At 40.8% G+C, this 26,608-nt stretch overlaps 1 long non-coding RNA gene across 1 annotated transcript in view; it reads left to right on the forward strand.

Annotated features, from left to right (window-relative positions):
- The first annotated feature begins 6,997 nt into the window (after positions 1 to 6,997).
- Positions 6,998 to 26,608, forward strand: part of LOC134473106 (uncharacterized) — a 63,366-nt gene continuing 43,755 nt past the window's right edge. The window contains exon 1 of the long non-coding RNA XR_010043218.1: positions 6,998 to 7,089. This is a non-coding gene — a long non-coding RNA (uncharacterized LOC134473106). The remainder of the gene's footprint in view (positions 7,090 to 26,608) is intronic.

Below are 26,608 nucleotides of genomic sequence, written 5' to 3' on the forward strand. Positions count from 1 at the left end.
CAGGAGCTGCGCTCCTGTCCCTCCCCTTGTCCCTGTCCCCTTCACCCAGGCGTAGTTCTCCCTGCTTCCTCTTTCTGTACACTCTTCAAAATTCAAGTGTGTCTCTTTTTCTTCCCTTTTTTTCAGTCAGCGCTCCACTTGCTCCCTGATGGACAGCTACTGTTTACATAGTATCTGCACATTTGTCCACTCTCATAGCTTTCCCTCCTCCTGCCCATGCTGGGACTTGATAAATAATCATAACATAAATATGGAAAGTTTTCCTCTGGTGTTGCACTGTTTTTAAATTCTTCAGCACTATTCTCTCTCTCTCTCTTTCTCTTAGAAGTTTTGTTTCATTTCTGTCATGTATTTCCCACTAATTCATAGCTGCATTCAGACAGAGTCTAACCACAGGGCTGTCCTGAGAAATGCACTCAGAGGTGATTCTGTCATTGTGTGACATCGCATAGAGTGTATCTGCACAAATTACGTCTGTCACAGTGTACCTTACTAGGCTGTCTGACCTTATGGGACCCTTGTGGGTAGTGGACCAACATGTCATTCCTGTGACTTCACATGGTCACTGTAGAATGCATAATACACTAAAGGCATTCAAAAATACTATTAACTACAGCTGTGTCAGCAGAAAAAATATATGTGATGAGCAATTTACTCAGTGATTACATTAAAAATCCAAAAACCCTGAACATGCCATCAGTTTTGGAACCTTAACTGATGCTCTCACTTGATTGCTTCAATTAGCATACTGATGATCTTTGATAAATTATTTATCCAGGTATTTTCTTTCTGCTGATGATTTTTATATTCTTCTTCTTAGCATTAAAGTCTAAGTGGAAAAGCATTAATAATATTTTACTAATGATAACAAATGAATTGACACTAATACAAATATTGATTCATGTCTTACTTCTTAGAAAGGCCACCCAAGGAGTACGCTGGTGTTTGCTGCTAATCATAATACAATTACAGGAAAGCTGGAAAAGCTGTGTGCCTTCTCTGACAAGAGTATGAATTGTTTGTTTGTCTTAATAGAATATGTAACTTTATCTGAAAACAACTTAGTATCTTATTTTTATCTATGATTATATGAAAACATCAAAAGTTAATATAACCTATAAGAATGTACATTTCTGCATATAGATCACAGAATAAGTTATAAAACATCAAAGCTTTAAAGGATAAGTGATAGTCAGCTTTCATTAATTTAGTTATTTTCAATAAAAGAGAAGTTCATGTATGTTATATAGGCTCCCCTTCCCCAAAAGAAAGGCTCCTGTTCCCCTGGGTGTTTTTACATCATGCAGGTGGAGTTGAGAGATAATAAAGTGGTTTGCATGATTATTAAAATCATCATATGTGGTGAGAACAGTCTTCTGTAACTCCCATCAGATAGTTCTGTTCATCGCATGGTTAACATCTGGAAGTCACTCAAGGTAAAACCGCCACCAGTTTGCTGCCTATTCGCAGACAATGGAGGTACTGAGGGAAAATTCCAAGTCTCCTTTGTCCTTCATTTGTAGACTAAAATCTCACCCTCGCCTTTGAAAGCCATGCAGTGAGCCAAGAAAGAGAATGTTTCCTCTGTCTTTAAACAGACTTCCACAGAACATGACACTGCATGGCAACCGAGATCCCTCGATTATCTCAGTTCACACAGAGTGTGATTTTCATGGTGACCCCACGGCCCTGGCCATAAACACAGGATGCTGAGTTCTCTTCCTACTAATTGTGCTTTGTGTGAAGCACTGTTTCTCTCACAGTGTGGTTAAGTAGACTTGTTCACTTCTGATCACGGAACAAAGGAAGGAAATAGCGTGGTATAAAGTGTTTAGTTGTTTTGTCTGAATTCAAGTGCGATCCTTTCTGACTTGTGTTCCGCAGGTCTCCAAGACATTCTCAAGTAGCACCACGCCAAGACGCACCTCCACTGAGTTCTTTAAGCCAGAGTTTGGTAATAATGCCGTGTTTTCATCTTGGCCCTGTGAATATTTCTATAGAGTGTGTGACATTTAAAATATTCATATGAACACACATACACATAAACACAAGTACCATGGAGAACCACTTTGTCTTTTATGTAGTGATCTTTATTACAGATTAGAAGAAAAATGATTGTTCTTTACAAAGATTATGCTAATCATGGCAGTTACACTGGTAGACCTTTGAGAGTGCTTTCTTCATGTTGTGCTCTTTGCCCTTGACACCAGGAGCTCACAAATGGGTAATTTGTGCCTTTTTCTGTCATGTTGTGGGTGATGAGCATAATATAAGTTTTTTCTTTTTTGGTACCAGGAATCAAACTCAGGGTGTCACGCCTGCCAGGGAGGCACTGCACCACCGAGCTACAATTCTTGGCCCCATAATTTAATTTCAAAGGGATGAAAAATCTCATTTTAATTTCTACAAAATCAGTGACTATTAATGTACACAGGTATCTCATATGAATGCAGAATTGACCACTAGCCAAATGGGAAGTGTTCAGATCTTAAAAACTGTGTAATTATTCCCTCCGGAGTAAAATCAGGAATTCACATCCATTTCTTGAGATGCTGTGGGTGAGCTAGGCTGGACTTTGTGATGAATTTTAGTCCCTTCCAAAGTTCAAAGTGGATACCAAAGATTTAGTGATTTTGCCCCAAAGATTGGTAGTTGCTACCTGAGGACTAGTAGTAGTAACTTTTCACTAAACTTGAGTCAAAATAGTTAAAATATTGGTGGTTTCCAGTCATGTTCCGAGCACTGTGACAGAAAATATCTAACAAAGAACATGAGAGGTCCCCCGCCCCAACTTTGGAGTCTAAAAGCAGAATTATGAGAAAAGGATACAGTATATTTTAAAATTATCCTTTCCATATTTAAAATCTACTACAATTAACAAGAACTTTTGTTTTTACCATTTTTATGAAGTTTGAGAATTAATAACATTAAAAGCATTAATAGTCACTGGTGGCTTTTTCCTGGAAATCATGTGATCCTTGGATAACTTATGTTTGTTTGTGAGGAAAAAAGCTTTGTGATGCATTTTATTCAATTATGGAACATAAAAATGATAACATTACACAGCTCATGTAATTGTATTCTTTAATTGTAATCCATAAAGTATACTCAGATAACTTTGGGACTTTGGAAAAGATTGCTTTTCAATGACTTCTTTATGTAATTCCCCAATTAAAAAGCTGAAACCAGAATTTATTTTACTCCATTGTTTAATCTGCACATGATTTAGACCACCCCAATGGTACTGCTCCCAGATGTGAGTCATGTGTTTTGGATTTCTCATTTGGTACTTGTGTTTTGTCATTGTTTACCACTGTAATAAGTACTATTGTGAAGCTATGAGTATTTGCTTATGTAATGGTTAAATTCATTGAGAACTTATTCAATTGAATAATAATAAAAGATAAATCAGACTTTGGTCTTAATCTTAAAGAGTTTTTATCAAGCAAGGAGAAAAGTGGTGTACATACTTATAACAATAATGAGTATTAAATAAAGTTACTTTATGTATACTTAAGTATACTTAAATAAAATACTTTGCCAATTCAGAGGGGAAAGAATATATTTCTAACTGTGAAAAACCAAGGAAGGCTAAGACAGAATAGATAATCACAGCTGGCTAAAAACTGTGATTAGAAATCTCATGTACTAGGGTCTCATAGCATTTAGGACCCTTGGGGTAGTGCCCAGCTGCATCCTCTCTTACTTGTGAGGCACCAATTTTGCTTGCAGGGAAGACATGCACCCCAATAATGTACCCACTTTTCTCTTTTTCCTGACTTTATCACATTTATGTCAAGCCCCTGCACAAAAGGATTTCTCCTCTGATGAACTCCCAATTTCTCTTGCTGTGGTTTCTGAGATTTGGATACGGATATGTGATTTAGATATAGTAAACCTGGGATTTTGTTTACTGATTGAATGTCGATTAAATAATGGGTAGGTAAGTGAATGGTCATTGTCTGTGAAACAAACAAACCCAAGGAAACAGCTGTCATGATTATGTTTTTCATGCAAATTACACATCCTTCTCTGAACCCTATTATAGTTATTGGGTAAATATTTGTTGAACAAGATGTTCCTCAAGAACCTCAAGTTGTGCACTTTTGCTGCGGTATTTATATTGTAAGGGAGAGTGCAGCCTCCTCGTAAAAGGGGTAATCCTCTTTCACTACTGGGTAAATAGATCATTATGTAGTGTTTCCAACAGTTTTTCCAGAAATGACCCCTCTGAGGTTCAAAAAGGAACCAAAAGTGATTAGATTTTACAAATGTTATGCCACTTCTTATTATATGAAGTATTCAATAAAAAGAAAATCCCATAAGACAGTTCTGCTCGCCCCTTGAGTCTCATACCACGAAATCTCATGCTTACAGCATGGTCATTCTGGCATTTGTTTGTCAAAAATGGGGTGGAGTTAAAAGTATTCTTTTTGCCAGTTTATGTGATGCCATAAAGCAGCATTTTTCATTTTTCAACACTTATTAGCTCAGCTCCCCAGCTGTGTAGCACCACGCCCTGGTGTGAAATCGAGAGGGAGAAGTCTGACAAGTTTATATTGGCTTGAATTTATAGCTTTTCTTTCGAATGGGGGAGGGGCTTTGCTTTTACTTTCAGAGGACATAGTGATTTTGTACTACAGTATCTCTTTACCAAGGACTAACAGCTTGTAGGAACGATTAGCAATGTGTGTTTGACTCTTCTAAAGGGAAACTAAAGCAGTCAACGAGCTAATTAGTCAACGAGCTAATTAACCCACAGAACCTGAGTGCTTTAATATTCTGCAAAATACATAGCTGAGGACCTTGCATGAAAAATACATTTGAAAGTGTGAGCCAGGAGAGAAAAACACAAGCTCAGCTTCCACTAAAATAAAGAGGTTCTGACAGGATTATTCATATAATTGTTTCCAAACACAATTCCCATGATTTTGCGAAGAGCAGTTTCAAGAAGACAAGATTAAACTGATTTCACAGAGGCTTAAAATGCCCACCAAGAAATGGCTGAAACACTTCCTGTAGCACAATATAGCAGCTGAAGAGAAATGGTTCCTACAAGCCAAACGTTTTAGGCTAAACAATTTTGAAACTTGCCTTCTTTTCTGCTGTCGTGTACACCCTGACATGACAAAGAAGAGGGAGATTCTTGTGGCATTTTGTCAACTCTCTCCAGAGAGATAGTATACACAACCTCAGATACAGTTTCTTATATTTATGTTGTATGAAAGGCTTATGCATTAACACGCAATCAGGTTTTTGGATTTCTATTAAGTAATGATTTACATTGAAAGGCAGAGTGGAAGACGAGCTTTTATAAATCCTAAACAAAGCTTAAAACCATAGTTTAGAGGACCCATGACTCAATACTTGCAGGATGCCTGGGCTGACTCTGACAAGGAATTAGCCTCTTTAGGCACTGCCAATAAACTGAGACTTTGCTTTGATAACTTGATTTGCACATGTGACATGCAAAACACAATTGTTAATCTTCTAAAATAATCCTGAAAATCCAGGGTCACCTTCAATTAGGTAAATTTTAAAAATTCCTATAATCATCGTCTTGCAGGCAGAAAGCAAAGGCACTAAATGTCATTATAGCTGACATTTAGAACAGTAACAACGATGATCTTAAAGCCAAATGAAAAGACTGATTGTTAGGAATAAGTGGGACGTCTTTATAAATCTCACAGAAGCCCAGATGCTCTTTCTTAGCCATGGCTGTGAGGTGCAAAGATCAAGTCAAAGCAGGCAGACAAGGCCGGCATTTGGCCCATTTTTGCACAGCAGGAGCTGCAGATGGAAAGATGAAGATTGGTGTTGGAGAGCATGTGGCACTGTGTGTCACAGAGGGAAAAGGGGACATGTCCCAAATGGAAACCGCGTGGACTGATGTTAGCGATAGTGTGTCTTCTTGACGTTCCTTTCCATCCAGACCATACTCCCAACTTGGGAAGACATAAAATTATTTGCACACTAGCTCTTAGAAACTTTGATCCGATGAGAGGCTTCTGTTTTGTTTTTGTTTGACATAGGAGAGACGTGTTCATGTGCATAACAAGCTCACTCTGCCAAACTGAAATAACTTGAAGGGCAACACGCAGGGCCACTGAAAGAGGCTCTCACGGAGGCACTCGTTGGACCCTTGTCGGATGGACTAAGGGAGCAAGCGGGGGACACTGGCAAGGCGGAATGGGTTGGGACCTGGTTAGTCCCTGCACTTGGCAGTGAGGTTAGGAAATAGTTGAGATAAAACAAGTGTTCCAACGTGAAGCTATTAACAAAGACAAAGCATTGAGAGGGAGGGGAACGTGTAAAGATAATCCGTTTGGTGTCTGATGGGTTGTTTGAGTGTCACTGGAAATTGCACAACAGCTGGAAGTTCTGGGTTAAAGCTTAGACTAGAGTGGGAAGTTAATTTTAGAGTCCTTAACATAAATGTGCTAAATAAAACTGCAGGAATTGAAATCATTTTGAGATAAAATTAATTTCTTAGGAGGAGAAAAGAAGACCTAGTAATGCTTTTTTAGAAGACTTATGTAAAGGTTGTTATACCAGGAGAAGTCAGGGGTGTAGAAAGGAATAGGGAAATGGAAAAAAAAAATACAGACGATTGTTAGGATAGTTATACTGCTAGTTTCTCTTAGTTCATTGAAAAGAAAGGCTTGTGCTAATAGTGTTTGGACAGTATTTCATGCCTGTATCTTGTACTCTGAAGATAACAATACACAATGTGTTAATTATTGTTGCTCTCCTACTGGCCTGTTTTGAAACTGTTTATTTTTATTTTTCTCTTTAAAATAAAGTAATTAAATTTTAAAGAAGAAAGGAATAGGGTTGTGTCACAAGAGCAAAGAAGGGGATGGAACGGAAGTGACTGAAGCATTGGAGAGTAGGGCTTGCTCTGAGATAGGAAAAGGAGACCCAAGGATAAAACTGCAAGCGGATTTCAAGAGGACAGCTTATTCCGCACAAGGGATTTAAGCATTTAAAGGGTTTAATCTACATTGGCATCAAATCTGTATTTAAAAAAGAAGCAGAACAAAAGCAATTCACGGATCTTGTATTGCCAGAGCGAGACTGAAGGTCAAGGTGAGTGGAGCCACGACCTGGCCTGGGGAGATTATAGTACCATTTGGGCTATGCTAGGAAATATTTCAGTAATTAAAAGCCAGTAGAACTACCCAGGGAAATTCGTAATGAGCTACAGCTTATGGGTCTCCAGTGCAGTCTCTGAGCCAGAGGAAGTGAGAGAAAGAGGGACAGGATGTTCTACCGAATAAAATTTCCCTGTAAATCAACATTGGATTTAATCACTGAATTTGATTCAGTTCTCAGCCAACTCAGGTTGCCACCAGAATTGTGGAATCAGTTAAATTCATGAACCCAGGTGCCACTATGTAAAGAGGACACTGAGAGTGAGTTATCTCAGAGGCAGGGTATCAGACAGTGTGAGTGAGAAAACCCTTGGGCCAGTTGGACTGAGCTGGATCTTTAAGAGCAGGTGAAGTTTTAACAGTAGAGAAGAGGATATTTTACAGCCAAAGTCAGGGAAGAATCAGGGACAGGCTGAAAGAGTATTCATGAGCCCCAGAGGAAGGGGAGGCCCAGCTGGTGAGGAAGAAAGAGGTGTGAACAGTGATCTGTCCAGAGCCACAGCTGTGCGCTATGGTGTAAAAGACACAGATCCATAGACAGAGCTCATTATAGAGGGTCACAAGGGCAAAGAAGGAGGTGGGAATATATGAAGTCCAGTTGTGGGAAGAGAGTTTTAATCCAGTGGACAACTGGGGATCACACATAATTAAATACCAAGAGAGGAACATGTGAGGTCGAAGATGTTTGTGACACATTTACCTGGACAGAAACCATGGAGGAGCTTGCAGTGAGGAAGGATCTGGGTCCAGGCTATCATCAAAGAGGCTCTAAGATGGAAGACTTGAAGCCAGAGTTTTGGCGCAGTGACCTGAATAGAGAAGGCTTCAGCTGGGAGAGGGCGGCATTTGATGCCAGAGTGGCTGCGGGAAGACAGGAAGGTAGAGGTCAGTGGTTCTGTCTCAGCAACCAAGCAGTCCTGCACTGAGCCATGAGAAGGATCTCGAAAGGAGGAGAGTGTGGGTTGGGGATCGGGAACAGAGGAGCCACCTGAGCTTCTTGTTTGTACTGTGGAAAAAAATAAGTCTTTTATGAAGCCACAGAATGTCAAAAGCACCTAAGCAGAATAATGATCAAGCTTTCTTACATTAAAATGGACCTGAACCAGAGCTGTGCCCTGCGAAAGAGAGTCAGTAGCAGACATTGGCCTGGCAGGCAGAAGTCAGATGTTGGGTGGCTCATTTGGCTGCTTGGACAGAAAACTCCTGGTGAGCAGGCACTGTTAATGATGGCTGTGGTCCAATTAAAAAGCCTTGAAGAGAGGATAATATGAAAAAGACCACTTAATCACACCTTGATTTTTTTCACTCCCAGCTGCTCATGGGTAGCCAGCACCATGCTGGGAACACTAGCTTTGATTGCAAAGCATAAAATTTTTACAGGCTCTTTTTTTTCTACTAAGTTAAAATTGGGGTCTTTTCTATGTTGCATTTGGGTAATAATCCAGGAGAATATAGTTGAAAGTGCATAATTGGATCCAGTTAAAATATTTTTTAAAAAACCATTTTTGATGGTTCCTACTTACTTAGGTTGTGGAAAAAACGCAGATTAATGAATATTTTAAATGAAATTTACTGTGTAATAGATTTAAAGCTGGGCTAGATAGATCAGTAGTAGCTAGAAGTAATGAAAATAATTCTTGAAATGGTTGTTTCATGGCAGAAATGCAACAGTCTTTTATTATATTTTTGGAATTATTTTTTTCTAAAGTATTTCCTTTAACTTTATTTTTGTGGAACTGGAGCATGCCTTTGAGAGTGTGCTGCTTTATAATTATATGGAAATATGCTGCACAGAGGGAAAAGGGCTCTTACTATAAGTAGCTTTTGCTCTAATTATTGGACCATCAAAATGCGAATAAACGTTGCCAGTCGTGGCTTGTGTCTTCCTGTGTGGAATGTGATTCACAGACTCCTTTTACCACGTCGAGTGTGATTTTACCGAAATTTTTATTTTACTTCTATATTTAGAATCTTGATTGCTTGGTGGACTCCAATGTCACTGCAATCCCTTTTCCTCATTCTTAATGTGCTCAGCAGTAGCTGTAGTATATCCGTTTCCTCTAACTGCCTTAACAAATTACCAAAAACTCCGTGGCTTAGGCAGATGAAAACATATTCCTTCATAGTTCTAAAAGGTAAAAACGTGAAAACAAAGTGTTGGAGAGCCACGCTGCCTCCTGAGCTCCAGGGAGAATTCATCCTTGCCATTTGCAGCTGCCCTTAGCTCCTGGCAATCCTTGGTGTTCTTTGGTTTGTAACTGCATCTCTGGTTCCTGTCTCTATCTTCATGGGGTCTTCTTTCATCTCTGTTTCCTCTGTTTCCATAACCAAATTTCCCTTTCTTTTCCTTTGGAAGGACACCTGCTCCTGAATTCAGTGCTCACCCTAAATCCAGGGTAATTTCAACTTCAAATCCTGAACTGATCACATCTACAAAGATACTATTTTAAGGTACAGAGACATTGTAAAGCTTAGGGCTGACATAAATGGGAGGGGGGCAATATTCAACACAGGGCAAGTGGCACTAATAATACCTCAGGCTTATATTATTTTACATCTTGAAAACTGTCAGCCAGGCCAGCTGTGGAGGGGAGGTTCTGCTGGCGTGAGTGGCCAAAAATGTGGAGACCTCAGGACAGCACAGGAAGTGGTCTGGCAGTTGAGGTGTCCCTCCGGCTCCTGAGTGCCATGGAGGATTTGCTGGATAGCCTTGCAGCAAGATCCTTGGCCTTGTGTGTGTCTCCAAGGCCTCCTGGTTTTGCTATAAATGAGAACATAATAATCCCTCCAGTTAGCTAACCCCAGTTCACCACATAGCATGCGGCTGAAGGAGAGAAAGGATGAAATGAATGTGAAGCTTGGAAGCCAAGCAATTTAGCTTTCCGTTCAAATGCGGTTACACGGTCATTAACAGATATTGTGAGTAGCACCTCACACTTGCATGGTCTGTGTTTTCTCGCAGAGCCTCACGCGTGACAGTTAAGTAGGCAGGTGAACCGGGATTCACACGCACGTGAAGAAACACGAGGCTCATCAGAGAATGCAATGTTTTTTGAACATGTGCTTGATTCCAGGTTCTGGCTAGATGGTCCATGAGCCAGAAACAAAGCCAAGGCCTTGCTGACCGCTGGCCCAGTGGCCATCGATGACATCAGCCACCATATGTGGTAGTGACCACGAACAGCTTTTCCATTTACCGTTCAGTGCCTCAAACAGTTCACGTGTATGTTGGAAATAATAATAGTAACTGCTCTGGTGGTTTGTGGGAAAGATTGAGTCAGTTGATGTAAGGAAAGCATTTAGAACAGGGCCTGGCATACAGCGAGTCTCCGACAATACTCAGTCATTACCACTGCACTCAAGGCCCTGCGGCTGAGTCCAACCTCGGGAGGTGGTTAGGGTTAGCAATAATATACTTCCTTCATGCTTCCCAATCTTCTTCTTCTCAGAGCCCGTTTAATTTAGTCAACAGAAAACTAGAGTTGAGAGAAGCTAAGAGACTTGATCAGGCACAAGTGGCAGAGTTGTGCACTTGACTCTCATTTTTCTGTCTCACATTCCATGCTTTATACCGAAGAGGGGAGGGGAAAATCTGGAGGATTTGCCATAACTTTATCAAAGGCTTCAGGGATAGGAAAAACTGAGGCTTTGTGTGCAGACTGGAAAATGCGCTGATTTTGAAGCTCAGAATCTTCTGTTCTAGCCTCTTGTCTGCCATTTGAGCTGGCAAACACGGCAGATGCCTCTGCAGTCAGCTGACTATTCGTGAGAGGACTCCTCACTCCTCACGGCCACGTGATATGTTTCAAGTGGCAGAACTCTGGGTTGTAACATGCACTTTTTTCCTTCACTCGCTGGCTTTGTGTCTTTTGGAAACTGTGGAGTCTGGCCTGTGGGGCAAATGTGTTTGTGTAACATGCTGGTTGCCGTGTGTCAGAGAGATGTCCCCATATGCTGTGCTGGGGATAGGGCTTTTAAATGTTGATACCTGGAACTTGCTTTCTAGTGAATAATTCACATTTCATTTAAATGCAGGCTGAGTTGTATCACAGTGTCCATCCTGGAGGCCACTTTGTTGGTACACAGTTTTTCAAAGACCTTTGTCTATTGTTTTTTGAGGATTTGCTTTATTAGAAAAATCATCACTAAATTGTTGAGAGAAAAGAGAATATTTTTTAAAGTTCTCTATGAGACTTTAATCAGTGTTCAGAATTCATCGCCCAGAAGAATGATCAATTCTGTACCTTTTCTTGAGTCTGTCTTCTGGATCCAGTGACTGAAATCTGCGTTATATCTATACCCTTTGCCCTACTAGATATCCAACACATGCTCCAACAGTGTGTGGTGACTTGGGCTGTATATCCTGCATCAGTGACACAGGCACACATGGCTCTTACCTCCTCTCCTAACTGATCCTCTCCTGGACTCCTGAGATAGAGGTTTCTGGGACCTCAGGTCTCACTGAGATCAAGTAGAGGAACAGGAAACTGACTCAGAAGGACAATTCTGGTATTACTCTTTCTTGCCGATGATAATTAGGTGTCACAATGAGAGCTAGTGTGTTAGTCAGCTCACCATCACCGTAACACACTAGAAATACCTAACTTAAAAAGAAAAAAGATTTATCTTGGCTGACAAGTTTTGGAGGTTTCTATAAAGAAATGTGAGATGATAACCATGGAAGGTTAGCAGAAACCGCTGGCTGGCTGTTAGGGTAACTATTTTCTGACTTCATTTTAACAGTTGAGCCTTTATTTGCTCTCAGTGCGCAGCTGCTAAGATCTTTTCTTCCTCCTTATGCATAAGCTATTCGGCCCCTGCACCCACCAGCAGGAAATCCCAGGCACAGGGAGTTAGTTGCATTGAACATGTACTTCAGTCTCGTGCTGTGGACTTGTGTTCTCCTGGTGGCCTCATTGTTATAAACATAGAAGTAGAAGAAGACTTTCTATTTCTTCTTCCTCTGTTAGACTCCTGGCTTTTGTATGAAAGTTGCATTCATCTTTATTCCCTGCTTCATGGTGCAATTCAAGTTGAGGAGTCTGGCATGCAGCTGTGAAGAGTGTGGTTGGCATTTTCCTGACAGGGACCTCAGGCAGGATCTAATGCAACCTTGAATTGGAAATAGAAATTCAGGTACCTAAGGGAGCTGTGGTCCAGCAAGCATAGGATGGCAGCAGGTCTCAAGTGCCTCAGGGTGATCCGCCCAGGACTTTCTGACAGTGCATTACAGATACCGTTAGTCGTGTTTCCCTCTTAGCAAAGCAATACTAAACCAAAGGTGTTTTGAGCCTGTCCTCCTGGTGTCCTGGGACTGTCTGTGCAAATGTTCACACGTGCAACTGCATTCCTGAATTAGTCATGTTATATCATCTATTTTTAAAGTAAGCCTTTAAAAGATGAAGTTAAAAATAAACAATGGATAGAAGTCCGGACATTTCTTCCGCTCCTCACTTTAGAGTGAGGCCCCTTTGAATTTTACTTAATAGGGTGGAATGATTTGTGTAAAAAGGGGAAGAAAAAGCCCTTAATGGTTACAGGTGAAGGGTAACACACTTCCATCCCAAGTGCCTTATTTTCCACAACACCTTGGCCCAGGAATGTTTATGAAGCGAGGAACTTGGGACCCAGTTCTGCATAGTTTTCGTTCATTCTGGTTTGTGTCCTCAGTTGTATCACCGTAGTTGGGTAAGGAAAAGATCAGAACCTTCATTTATGGAGCTAAGAAGGTAGATTTTATCCCCTGGATTGAAAAGTGCATTTTCCCCCTCTAAATACCATGCATATCTGTTTCATCTCTCTTTAATTCCTGAGAGAGTTGATGAAAGAGAGCTGTTTTTCTCCGTAGGAATTTCCTTTGGATTATTCTTATTTCAGGATGCTAATCCTCTGTTTTTACGTTTCTTCTACAGAAATTACATATATCTCAAAGCCAGAGGATTTTTATTTCTCATTTGCAATGGATAGCACAGGGAAAGGAATGCTTTTAGAGCTTGGATTGTGTTTCCAAAAAAGTCCTTGAAAGGGAGGCTTGGAGTTTGGTGATGATGGAGGCAGTGGGGATGGGTGGAGGAAAGTGGACGTCAGTGTGCGCAGATTATGCCTCGTGTGTTACGGAGTGGAAAGGGTCTGTATAAACATGAACCACGCAGAAACCAGGATCTGACAGCTGTTGGAGGAATGCCTTTGAGGAAGAAGCTGAAATAGAAGCTCTGGTTATTCATTTTTTAAAAAAACAAAATGCCAGCCATTCTGATGAGAAAAATAAACCTCTACGGGATGTTCCATGGCAGACAGCAACTAGCCAGTGGGCATAATGAAGACTCTAACATCTTCCACCCACTGCTCAGACACAGATCTTTGGTGTATGTTTTCCCAAGATGGCAAAGCAAGGAAATGGATGGGTCCCATGTTTTATCAAGAGTTTCAGGGTTAGACCAGACAATTAAGGAATAATTAGCTCTTGAAAATAGTCATTAAATAATTTTCTACTTGTTAACTCAGACCCCAGAGAAACCCATGTAACAATTCTTGTGTCTTTCTCTCTATATAAACAAACTACATTGCGCAGGTCAGGGAAAGATTACTCAATTACACCACTCAGTTCTCTTTGTGTACACAGAGAGAGCTCAGCCTTTCTTACAAGCTCCTTTGATGAGCAGAATTGTGGCAGGTACAGTACTTCACTGGACGTGCAAAAGCAAACAGCACTGATGGCATGCCCCCTGGCCCTGACTCATTCGAGTTCTGCACCACTGAAGGCTTATGTCCTCTAAAATAAAAGTGACACGGAATAAAGAGAACTATCAAAATAATTCCTCCCAGCTGTAAGATTTGGAGCAAGGCACCGTCAAAGGCAAAGTGTGCCCGATCCAGTTAAGAACTCTCATTCTTTATGGAATTTGAGTATTAAGTGAAGGCCCAAGATTTCTGGGTTCAGGTTCCAGTTGTTTACCAACTAAAATAAAAGAGCCCACAAAAACTGTTCATGAGGCTTTGTGCTTCAAATCATTCTTACCAAACATGTTGATGAGTTAAGTATAAATGAATCAGAAACATACGGTTCAAATTTCTGTGGAAATCCACAGGGTATATTAAGGGAATTAAAGGGAAATGTGTGAGGCCAAACATATTTAAGAATTTTACAAAACCAAAATCCACCAGAATAGTTTAACATTTTCTGGTGAGTCTGTTCCAGCTTATTCTTCTTTAGTAGTGTTTTCTCAATTGCTTTGAACTTACATTTTTATATGATGTGATAGATTCACAAATAGTTATAGAATGTAACAGTGAAATTACCAATGTAGCCCCAAGTAATCAAATTTATCACAGCTAATGATGCTAAACTTATAATTCACATGTATTAAAAACCCTAAGGAATTTGTACTACAAAGATACGAAAATTGAAGTGATAAAGTCATGCAGTATATTGAATTGAAATTACGTCAAGTGCATTCGTTTTTGATGGTACTTTGAAATATTTATTCTGATTAGTCCAATCCAGTCCCTTTGAAGAGATGACCAGGTGTTTGTGATGGTTAATCTTCATTATTTAGTTCATAGGCTTGAGAGACACCCATGAGAGGAGTTAAATCACAATTCTGGAGAGGGATATCTAGGTAGGTCATGGGTGTGCCCTTGGGGACTAAATCTGGTCCTCAGCCCCTTTCTCTCTTGCTTTTTTTCCTCTCTCCCTGCTCCTCTGTGCCATGAAGAAGCCTGCCTTCCTCCACTACACCCCTACACTATGATGTCCCTGCCTCATTACAGGCTTACAAGTCATGGCATCCAGCTGACCATGGACTGGGACCTCTGACACCATGAGCCAAAATAAATATCTCCTCCTCTAAGCTGTTTTTTCCGAGGTATTTGGTCACAGTGGCAGAAAGTTGTTTAATACGTGATGCAAATCTCTTTGTTGCTCTTGGAGCTTGAAGAATAGATATACGGCAGCTTTGCAGCCTGGATAAGTGGAGCCCTAGAGTTTCCAATCTGAGTAAAGGGAGTCAGGATGATGCTTCACTCATTATTATTATGGGCACAACTATGAAATGGGTCACTTGGAGGCCCTTTGGAGGGGACATTGAGCGGTGGCTGGGGAGGTAAGTGCACATCAGCAGCTGGTGACTCTCTGAAGGGTGCAGCGCCTCCACTTCTGGCTCATTCGTCCTCAGGACCTGAGAACTTTTTGGTGCATGAGCAAGGGCAAGAGCATAGTCTTCAAGGAACTCTGCTCCGAGGAGGGGTGTGGTGTAGTGTGGTGGGGGAGGGGGAGTGGAAAGTAGTGGGAAGAGTGGCACAAGCTAAATCAAGGTGTCGGATACCCAGTCCCAGGTTCAAAGTGAAGGTCTGCATTCATTCCAGGAGCACGGCAATGAATTACATAGGGGTGAGGTAGGAAGCAAATACTGGGCTAGCAGTGAGAGGTGGCAGGGCAGCTTGGTAGATCTTAGCATCAGTTCTCTAATTCAGTTAATTTATGACACCTACTGTACACATGATTATTAAACAGTAGGTTAGAAGAAGTTCCAAGGCTCTCAGCAAACTATCCCATTAAGACTATATTCTGACATTTGAAATATTAAAAAATGCTGTGAAATCTTTAAGTATGAAAGAAACTGATGGAAAGATTTTTAGTGTCTGTGGTCTAATGTTTCTTAATGTGGAACCATTTCATTATAGTGTTATTTGTATTTCAACTTTATATAATGATTCTGTCAAAAATAGGCTATGTATTGTGGTATTTCAAAACTTTCTAAAATAATTTAAAAACACAGACTGTAAAACAGAGATGTTATATCTGTTGTAACATCAGAGAAAATATAGTATTTTTAAGATTGAATTTCATAGACAGGATGTAAAAAACTGCTTTTCTTGAACTGTCTTTGCACAATCGAGAATAAACACTTAATTGAATCAGATACATTATCTATTTTGCTTTTTGATAGTCGAACACCTGGAATATGAAATGATCAGGATGGAACATTAGCTCTCAGAATGAAATCTATCTCTAGCACACTGATTGAGTGCTCATTTCTTGCCTTCTAAAGTTAATACAAATGTGTACTTGAGGCAGAGTAGACTTTTTAGCTTCAGATTATGGAAGCCATCTTGACTGGATGAACACACATTTCATGCAGAGTAGGTTAACAAGTGTCTGTGACTGTCTATGCTGGGCTGTGTCTGCTGCAACTTGTGTCACGGAGACACTCACTTCCTTTCAAATGCCTGCTTTCTCGCTCCACCATAGATTCATCTCTCTGCAAGAGACATCCTTGCCCTGCTTCCTACCTCAGTAAGTTCCTCCCCATCCTGTAAATTAGCTTTGCTGTGCTTCCCTCCCACCACGAGGAGTAGGACGTTCTCTTTTGCTGTCATATTTTTAACAAGGGGTTTATGTGATGGTGCACAGCACGGTGGTGAAGAGACCGTGGGCAGACAGAGCACTTGGCTTCAACTGAGAGCAGCTTACTCTGTCACTGGACAGGGGACCCAATTCTCGAGGTCACCGCATTTGCACTTATCCGATGGGGCTGATTCCGGTGCAGCCCTGTTATAGGGAATGAATAAAGTATGCAAAGGATTACATTTGTCCTTATTTCTCTTATCATCATTGAATCAGTAGAATTATACACATACAGTATTTACAGATTATATATGTTTATTACATAGTTTGTTGGTATAATATTGCTAACTTTTTTTTTCTTGGTACTGGGGATTGAACTCACGTCCTTGTGCTTGCCAGGTAGGCACTTACACTGATGAGCTAAAACCCCGGCCCAATATTGCTAACATCTTAAATTATTCACCCATATTATTTTATCTTTCTGAAACATGAAGTAATTGCAATACATAATTAATATTATAGGGAGTTAATTTCAATAGTACAAGTTGAACATTATATATATATATATATATATATATATATATATATATTCTGAGGCTATGTTCATTAATCAGATTAAGCAGAAGAATACCAGATCTTAAGTCAATACTGCCTGCCCTTGTATTCTGATTTTTAAATTCTAAACCTTACTTTAAAAAGTAATATTTAAGTCTGTTTTGAAGTTTTATTAATCAAGCCCAGCATAAATGACCTAAACAGGCTATGTCTTAACTACCTTGTCCTTCTTTCCTCTATAACATGTGGAATATGTTTGCTGTACTGATGTAAAGGGTTGTTTTATTGATCCTGTCAATACACAAGGCTCTGATACACAGGAACCGTCTGCTATAAACCTAGCAGCGATGAAGACCTGGTGCGTATCCCCATCAGCTCCAGCCGTCTCCCTGCACTTTCTTTTCTACCATCCCTCTCTCGGACCTTGTCCAGTTGCCCCAGGAAGTGGGCTCCCAGCGTGGTCAACTTTCCTCTCAGTCCGGCTTCTCCAGGAAGTCACAGTCTTGAGGTCATTATCCATGTTGATTCTTCTCCCTCAATGCTAACATAAAATACTACATTTCTAATTAGCATTTTTCAGCTGAATAGCTTTCACCTTTGCTCCTTTACTCTGGGAATGTATTTCAAGGGCCCATTATTTCCAGCTGAAACACTTTCCTGTGGCTTGGCATGGAACCCTCTCACTCATTGCTGAAGCTAAAACCCTTCCCTCGCTTCTCCTTATTTTTACATATGGCACCTTCAGGTCCACTGCACTCAACTGCTTTATATTTTTGAAGGCTTTCTGCATATAAAAGTTTTATATCCCATTTCCCACTTTAGTGTGGAGATCTGTATAAGCCTTTCCCAGGTTGGTTTTAATGTGAAACATTTTCACTTGCTGTATCTTTAGCATTATCTTAAGTGTATTTCATCTACAGTAGGTTTCTTGTAAGCCTTCAAAAAACCAAAATCAGGTACCTTAAAAAGTTAGACCTTCATACATTCCTACCGTGTTCTCAGGTGGCTATTGTGCTATTATTTAGTTAGTTATGGATTTCTTTAAAAGTTAAAGATAAAATGATTTATGTTTCTGCTTTTTGTTATAGTTTTGCAGCCTTACACATTTCTAACATAATATAAAGTGGAGCTCATGAAACCAAGATGTATTTTCTCAACCTAGTTCCCACAGCTATCTTCCTGAACTGTCCTTCCATTGTACAAAAGGATGTGGGCTTATCTCTTGCTCCAGAGATATTTTGAAGTGAAAAATTGCAATCACATGCTGAAAGAAAATGTCATCTTGCACTGAAGGGGCTGAAGGGAACACAGAACACCGAAAGTCGGCTGTAGGTAAGAGAGCAGAGAATCAGGTAGGAACCTAGAAAAGAACTTGAAAATACAGAAAAGATTTTCACACCTCAATAAAAAAGGTCTCCAAGGTTAAAGAGGAAGCAAAATGACAAGCACAACCAAACTCTGTTTCTTCCAGAAAGTCGCATACTCTTTCTGGATTAGTCATGGAGGTTTCTCTGCTACCTCTGTATCTTCACGCCTACAAAAATCTCAGGGCATCATTTCTTTCGCCTTCTTCTTCCCCCTCTACTGCCTTTTTAGTGTCTACCACATGCGGTCGTGCACACATCATTTCACTCAGTCTTCCCATCTCCAACTGAGACATCATTTGTCCCACTTCTCAGATGAGGAAACTGAGGCTTGGAAGATTAATTTCGTAAAGTGTTTCAGCTGGAAACTGGTTTGAAACAAAGACCAAGATGTAGACATCATAGCTATCCTCCGTCTTCTCCCTGGCCTACAAACAAAAATGTATTAGTGCAAAATCCTGCAAGACAGTCAGAGAGACAGAGGCTTTCAACTGATAAACCCCTCAAGTATTGTTGTAGTTCAGTATCAAAAGGCTTTTTATTAAGATTCAAGGATTTAGGACTCCAGAGTTGCTTTTCGTAAACCTACATGAACATAAATTGTCATTAAAAAGTGGTACCAAGTCTTAGGAAAATGACCTTAGGTTGTCCTAGAATCAACTACTCTCTCATCCTGTTTTGAACACGTTCGCTGATGCCACCCAGTACCGACTGTGGAGCCAGGGCCTAGGACTGCCCTGCGGCACCTGCTGTCTTCATGACTAAGGCGGCCTGGATCCATAATGTAGACCAGCAGTGCCTGACTCAGGTGTGCACGCTCACAACCGGTGACTGAGCCTTTGCTGTCTCAGGGCTGAGCCCTGGCGCAGGCAGCTGTGGACCCGCCATCCAGAATGCTGAGTGACCTCAACAGAGCCGCTCGGCACCTCACGTCTTCTTCTGTCCATGAATGTCACCTCGCCACACTGCAGGTTTTTAACCCTGCTGTGATGCCAGATGCTCCCATTCTTAGGGAATACGTGAATACGTAGGAACTAAGATCTTTACATTTGTTGTCAGTCTGTCTTTTGACAATTTTGGACCCCCATGCGGAATTCTAGAGACACTGCTGGTGATTCTGGGACCTTTGAGCACAGGAAATCTGCATCTGTTCTTGAGGTTCCCTGCCTGGCTCACACACCTCTCCTCCTAGCAGGTAGATCAGCTGCTCTTAGTCAGACTCTTCTCTGAGTGAAGGCTCTCTGTGTAAAGGATTCAGCTTCTGAATCCAGGGTTGGTTTTACTCCTTGTGCGAGAGGACCATCTTTTGGAGTTTGGAGTGGCTGATGAATTTCTTGCGGTGGTAGACATCAGGATCAAATGGAAGTATAGAACCTGAACATCACTGCTGATCAAGGGAGCCTCAGCCACAGCTTGGCTGGTGGGCATGGTTTAACGCTCTTTAGTTACTACAGTGACCTGCCACCAAGGAATAAGAGTACTGTGAGAAGCTAATCCGGACACTGCTGAAGTTAGTGCTTACCAACCTCAAGGTGACTCTGTGCAGTGCGGTCCCCTGTTTCAGCCTGGAGGGACCAGGCAGGGAAAGTGGGGAGGGATAAGGAAAAATAATTAAAACGTGTGATACGGATGCACCAGCTCCTCACGATGAATGGATTATGTCCTGCAAATGCGCACTGACACAATTTTAAAAATGAAAAAAGAACCAATGAAGAGGGATCCTTAATTTTTAAAAGGACCAGTAGTAGTCCACCTCCTAAAGATACCTACCTTTTATATCTCCTGGTAGCCCCCACCTTGCCATGCTTTGATTTATGACTTGTCTTGTTCTTTACCATGGCATGAAAGAATGCATTCAGTAGAAACCATACTTGGAGTTTGGAAGTTTGGTCTCCTTCTGGGCTAGCAATTTGCAGTCATGTCCAGTACTCTCTGTGGGTGCTGGGCAGTGGCAGAACCTGCACCTCCCACCAGGCAGCAAGGAGGAGAATCCATACCCTGTGACACTGTGTGTGTCAGTGGTGTATGGATGCAAGAAGTTACACGAGGAGTCAATACTTTATTTACAGGACAAACTGTGTATTGTGAGTGAGCTTGAGGTGGGTGAGGCCAAGTTGCAATGTTTGGTAAGTAGTTAGAGTTTGTGAGTGCATTTTCATCACGGTATTTTCAGCTTAAAATCGGTTTATTAGGAGGTGACCTCATGTATAAAGTGGCTCAAGCAGCGCCTGGCACTTACTAAGCTCTGATGAAGTAGCTATTATTATTACTACCATAACACAGCCACTTGTATAACGAGGAGAAGGAAACCAGTGTGATCAGGGGGTAAGAGCCAGGCGGGATGGGAAAGTGTGTAAGGCAGGAGAGGCTGTGGAGCGCACCGAGGTGCACAGAAGTGTCTTTGTTCCTAACACTGTCCGCACTGCCAGGCTAACTTTTGTGTGTGTTAATTGCACAGCAGTGGTGGATGGGAGGGTGCCTGGTTTATAGGGGAAGGAAGGTGAAGGCAGAGGGTCAAGAGCAGGGAGAAGAGAGCTCACTCAGAACGTGTGCTGGGCTCTGACTTTCCGTACAGGTCTGCTCAGAGTTTGATAGAAGGATAGCTGGTACGTTTCCAGATGTGTGTCAGGAAGAGGAGGAAGGAAAGTAATGACCTAGAAACTGACATCAGGATCACGACAGGGACATGAACTCTGATTTTAAAAAGCTGAACGAGTCTACAAAATAATAATAAACAGTCCTGCACCACTTGGCCTTAACCCTGGGCCCTGGGCCATATTTCTGGTGAAACAAGCTGTTAAGAGAAGATGCTGAGAATTTAAACATGGGAAACTCCATGGCCAGTTTAATCCCATTAGGAGTTTTAAAAGCTGCCTTTATACATTTGAACTGTATCTACTCAGTGCAAACAAAAGAGAAATTTTGCAAACACTTGGTTGGCTTGATTGATTTAGACAGCCAGACTGGATTACTCATTTTTGTATGATTACTTGATCCAAAAAAATCCACTTGGAGGCTTGAATTATCTAGTTTAGCTGTCTAAATCGATCAGATTAATCAAATTTCACTGAAACTTTGGATTTAATTTCATGCAATTCTGATTTTTATAGTCACTCATTTTTGCTCTGTCCAATTGTAAATAACAGTATAATCAAAGAAAGCAAAAAGAATCTGAGACAACTTTGTGCTATTAAGCATTGTATCTTTTTCTTAAGCATTTTATCTTTATTCACCTATTACAAAAAAAAGTAGCAATGATCGTATTTGAAATGTACCCAAATGGTCTTTCCCCGAGATTCTCAAATTGAATCAAGTCGCTATAGGTGGAAATGTTTTCACCCCGGCTGTCTGTCCTCTTTGGCTCCAAGCTTGCTGTGGCATTGATTTTGATGCCCCTGAAACATTTTTCACACACATCTTCATTTTCTTCTGGGGAATCACTTCCTTTCTTGCTCTCACATCTACCCATTTCTGCTCCCAGATTTCTTTCTCTCTCTGCTCATCCCTCGTCCTCTCGCACATCAAGAAGGCCGCTGGCATTCAGAGGCAGGGTAAATACCTAGAGTTCCAGCCAGTACTGCACTCACAAAGCCTCTAGGAAAAACACAAAGCAACTAGCTATTTACTAAGTTTATTGTGGTAAAATGCACATGACATTCACCATCTTCGCCATGTTTGAATACGTAGCTTGAAGGCATGGAAGTATCTTTAGAATGTGCAGCTATCACAGCCGTGCATCCTTCATCTTGTAAAACTGATGTAAGTAAAACTTACTATACCATGTAAGATAGTTTTCCTTCCCTTTCCCCCCATCTTCTGGAAACCACCATTCTATTTTTTGCATCTGTGATTTTAGCATATATCAGGATTTTCCTAAATTTTAAGGCTCAGTGATATCCCATGGTACTTATCTGTCACATTTGTTTATTTACCCATAGGTAGATATTGGAGTTGCTTTTGTGTTTTAGCTATTGGATACTGCCTTGAATACAGACACACAAGTAGCTCTTTAAAATTCTGGCTTCTATTTGGAGAAATTTCTGGATCTGATAGAAATTTTATAACAGTTTTTGAGGACATATCATACATATCATACATATCATACATATCATACATATCATACATATCCTGCAGCATCTGCACCGTTCTACCTTCTCACTAACAATTCACAGGGGTGCTGATTTCTCCACACTCTTGCAGACACTTGTTATTTTCTGGTTTCCAATGTTTTTGTTTTTGATTCGAGCCATCTGTTTTAGTCAGCAGTTCCCAGATAAACAGCCCTAATGGGAGGCAGACAAACAGACAGATAGGAATAGAGGGACAGGCAGGTAAGAGGAGACTGATGATGGAACTTAGCTTTTGTGATTCTGGAAGCTGAGGATCCCACATTATGGTGCCTGTAAGCTCGAGCATCCCAGGATCCAAAGGCCTGAGGACAGAGGTGGCCACTTTTCGTAGGCAGTGTGGCCAGACACAGGACCCGGGGTTACCAGGCATTTGCTTCCACTGATCTCTGACCTGCAGATCTTTGGGCTGAGAATGTTACTGAGCACTGGTCTGTGGTAAGCCACCACTTTGCTGTTGATTCTACTTTACCTTTCTTTTCCTGTGGTTCGATTGTAACGTGTCCCAGCCAACAGCCTCTCTGAGTCTGTTGATTTTCCTGGATGTTTGCATCTTTTGTCAGATTCAGGGACTTTTCAGACACCATTCCTTCCTATCTTCTCTCTGCCCCTTGTTCTTTCTTTTCTCTGAGATTTGCAGAATGCAGGTGTGGATCAACTCGCCGTGGTCACCTCGGCTCTGTTCGGTTTTCCTCTGTCTTGTTTATTTCTGTTCTGCAGACTCAGTAATTTCCACTTTTTGGTCTTCAAGTTCACGGAATACTTTTTCTGTCTTCTCGTGTCTGTCTTTAGGTCATTTCAGTTACTATACTTTTTTCATCTCAGAGCTTTACTTTGTTTTCTTTTAGGTTTGCTGTCTCCTTGTTGATATTTTCATTTATTCATATTGTTTCTTCCTTGACATCCTCCTGTGGTTCTTTAAGTATCCATCATACAGTCTTTTAAAAGTCATTGCCTCACAGATCTTTCCTGAAGTCTTTTTCTAGCATGATTTTTCTTGGTGTACATATTTTTCCCTTTGGATAAGCTATAGCCTCTAGTTTTTTGGTAAGTTTTGTGATTTTTTAAAAAAATTAAACTATATATTTAACTCTAATGAAGCATTAAGAGAATATGACATTCCTCTCCCCGAGCTGTGTGTTGCTGGGGGTGATCACTTTGTAATTTTTCCTGTCTGTGTCACAATTCTTTTTCAACATTCTAGTCCTTAATTTCTGACTCCAAAACGTAGGAAAAGGAAGATTAAAAGAGATAAACAGTAATATTCTGAGAATACAGTTTTTAAGTCACATTTTAAAAGAAGTACCTTTTACGCCACTAAGTACGCACCCAGTGAAAGAGAGAACGCTGTAAACTGTGCCCGGAATATTCACCTTGGGAGCTGGAGTTCCTACTTTCTGTACTTGAATGTTAAAATGTACATATGATTAGCTTTGTTTGTTCATATTGCTTCATCAAAGGAAAACTCGCAAAACATGAATGTGCTACAAAGGCAGCCGATTAAAATCAAAACAATAACAACAAGATTAAAAAAAAAAACCCTATTGTATCCTTTTCCTTTAGCCAAGCAGGGCAAAGTCAAAATAAGTTCTCACCCGGTGTAGACTCTTCTTCCAAAAGGGAGATCTGAGCACTGGGAAACCGACTGAAAACAGCAATCAGACATGAGAACGTGAGTGGGCAGCAGCTGGACCCTCGCTGCTGGTCTGCTTTGCCTCCGTCCTGGAGGAAAATTCCTTTTTGATTCACACAATAAAAATGTCTGCCCGGGTACCAGTTCCTGCTAGAGTAATAAAGTGAATAAGAGTTAAGAAGCTCAAAGTTCATGATAAATTAAAGGAGGGTGTTATAATAGCCCAAGAGAAGTCAAGGGCCTCCACCACAGCTGTTTTATGTATTTACCCCATTTACCAATTTTATTTTGCTTACTTTTTTTTTTTTGCTTTCTACCCCTCTCTGCTTTTTCTGACCACTTGTGAGTACACTGCATATACCATCATCTTTTACTCTTCAGTACCGTGTGCATTTCCTAAAAACAAAGACGTTTCTCACGGAACCATACTAAAGTGATCAAACTCAGAAAGTGTGCCATTAACGCAATTTCTGCTTTTTCACTGTGCTCTTTTGCACGAGCTGTGTTCTGGAGCAGCTCCCTGAGCTCCCTGAGGGTCCCCTCACCCTCTGTTTACAGTGGCCTCACCCTATACTGTGTGCACCCAGGGGTACATCCCACCTCTCAGGCTTGGACAGTTGTGGAGTTTTCAATATTTTGCAATTATGAATGAGTCAATAAAAACATTTACATCCGTTTTTATATTATTCAGTGGTAAATTCTAAGAAGGGAGATTGTTGTGTCAAAAGATGGTTATTGCCAAGCCCTCCCTTCCCGGTAAAAGTCAAGCCATTGTACCCTCCTCTTGGTCATGGATGAAATGGCTTTGCAAACAGTGTGTTGAAGATTTTCAGGTTTGCCAAATGGTGGACTGGAAAAGCTATGTTGGTGAGTTTTAATGTGCAGCTCCTGGTAGGAGGAAAGTAGCACATCTTTTTACACTTTGACATTTCTTGGTTAATTATATGTTTATGCTTTTGTCCGTTTCATACAGGATTTAAATTTTTTCCTCAGTTTTCAAAGTTTTATTTTCATGCATGATGGATATGAATACTTTTTTCATAATTCTTGTACTTTTTTCCTATCATTTATCTTCACATTTACTTGTATCTTATTGTTTTTGTCACTTAACGTATTTATTTTCCTGCAATCAAACCTACTAGTCTTTTCCTTCATTAAGTTTTTTTCTAGTCAAGGTGACGGAGGAAGAATCTGCCCAAGTATTTAGGTGGCAATTGTGTGATTTTATGTATTACATTTCGATTGCTGATTGAGAGCGGTGTGAATAGTGAACCTACTTGATCTTTTATTGAATGACTATCCAACCATCTCACTCATCACATATTAAAATTCCTTTGCACCGCTGATTCTAATGTCTTTCACATAGCAAACAGTCACATGGAGGATACATGGCGGGAATTTATTTCTGCACATGGTGGAGTGGTGAGGGTGGAGGGTCAATTTGATTAGCTTTGCAGTCTGCCCCAGGATCAGGGAAGGATACTTCTAGGTGACACCGAGTGGCCAGGCAGGCGTGGTCCTGAGGTCTCTGCCTGGTCCCTGGCTGCTTGCTGACCAGGGCTGTTCCTCGGCTCTGCTTCCTGCTCCCCATAAACTCAGCACCTTTGGTCCAACTCACCGTGCTGGAATGAAGTTTCTCCAGGGGGTCATGGACAGAATCACGAGCAGCTTAAAGCACTCCTTTGAATTGTGGGCATCATAAACCAAGGAATGGGCAAAAACCATATGCTCTCCTATACAATGGAGTACTACTCTGCTATGAAGAAGGCTACGCTGGAGACCTTTATAGGTAAATGGATGCAACTTGAGACCCTACGCCTAAGTGAAATAAACCAGACCTCCATGTGTAAGCACTGAATTGTCTCCCTAGTGTGAGAAGCTGAAGGAGTAAGATTCAATGTATTGCTAATTTCCCTGCTTTATTGAAAAGAAAGATTTGTGCTCATATTATTTGGTCAATTTTCCATGCCTGTATCTTGTACACTGAGCAACTACTTCAAAGATAACAATATGCATTGTATTAGCTATTGTTGCTGCTGTATTACCTTGTTTTGAAATTTTGTTTTGGTTTTTATTGTTTTTTTTTCTCTTTAAAATAATAATTCTTTAAATTCTTGGTGTTGAACTTACCGTCTCAGGGATGCAAAGGCTGAATCCACACATGCTACTCTGTTGAATGATCTCCTTATGCATGCACGCTTACCACTCCTGTTTAATCTAAAGCTATGCCTATTTAACACAGTAGTCATTACCCATATGTGACTGTGTAAAATCACTGTAACTAAGTAATGTTAAATAAAAAGTCTAGTTCTTTAGTTGCACGAGCTGCATTTTAAGTGTTCGTTTCACTCCTCGGGGCTTGCGGCTATTCCACTGGTGTAGGGGTCAGCGTTCCTTCCTGTGGCTGGACAAAATACCTGGTCCGGATG

Source organism: Cavia porcellus, unplaced genomic scaffold (assembly GCF_034190915.1).
Source record: "Cavia porcellus strain 051 isolate PalLab524CR breed Dunkin Hartley unplaced genomic scaffold, mCavPor4.1 scaffold_26, whole genome shotgun sequence".
NCBI classification, from domain to species: domain Eukaryota; kingdom Metazoa; phylum Chordata; class Mammalia; order Rodentia; family Caviidae; genus Cavia; species Cavia porcellus.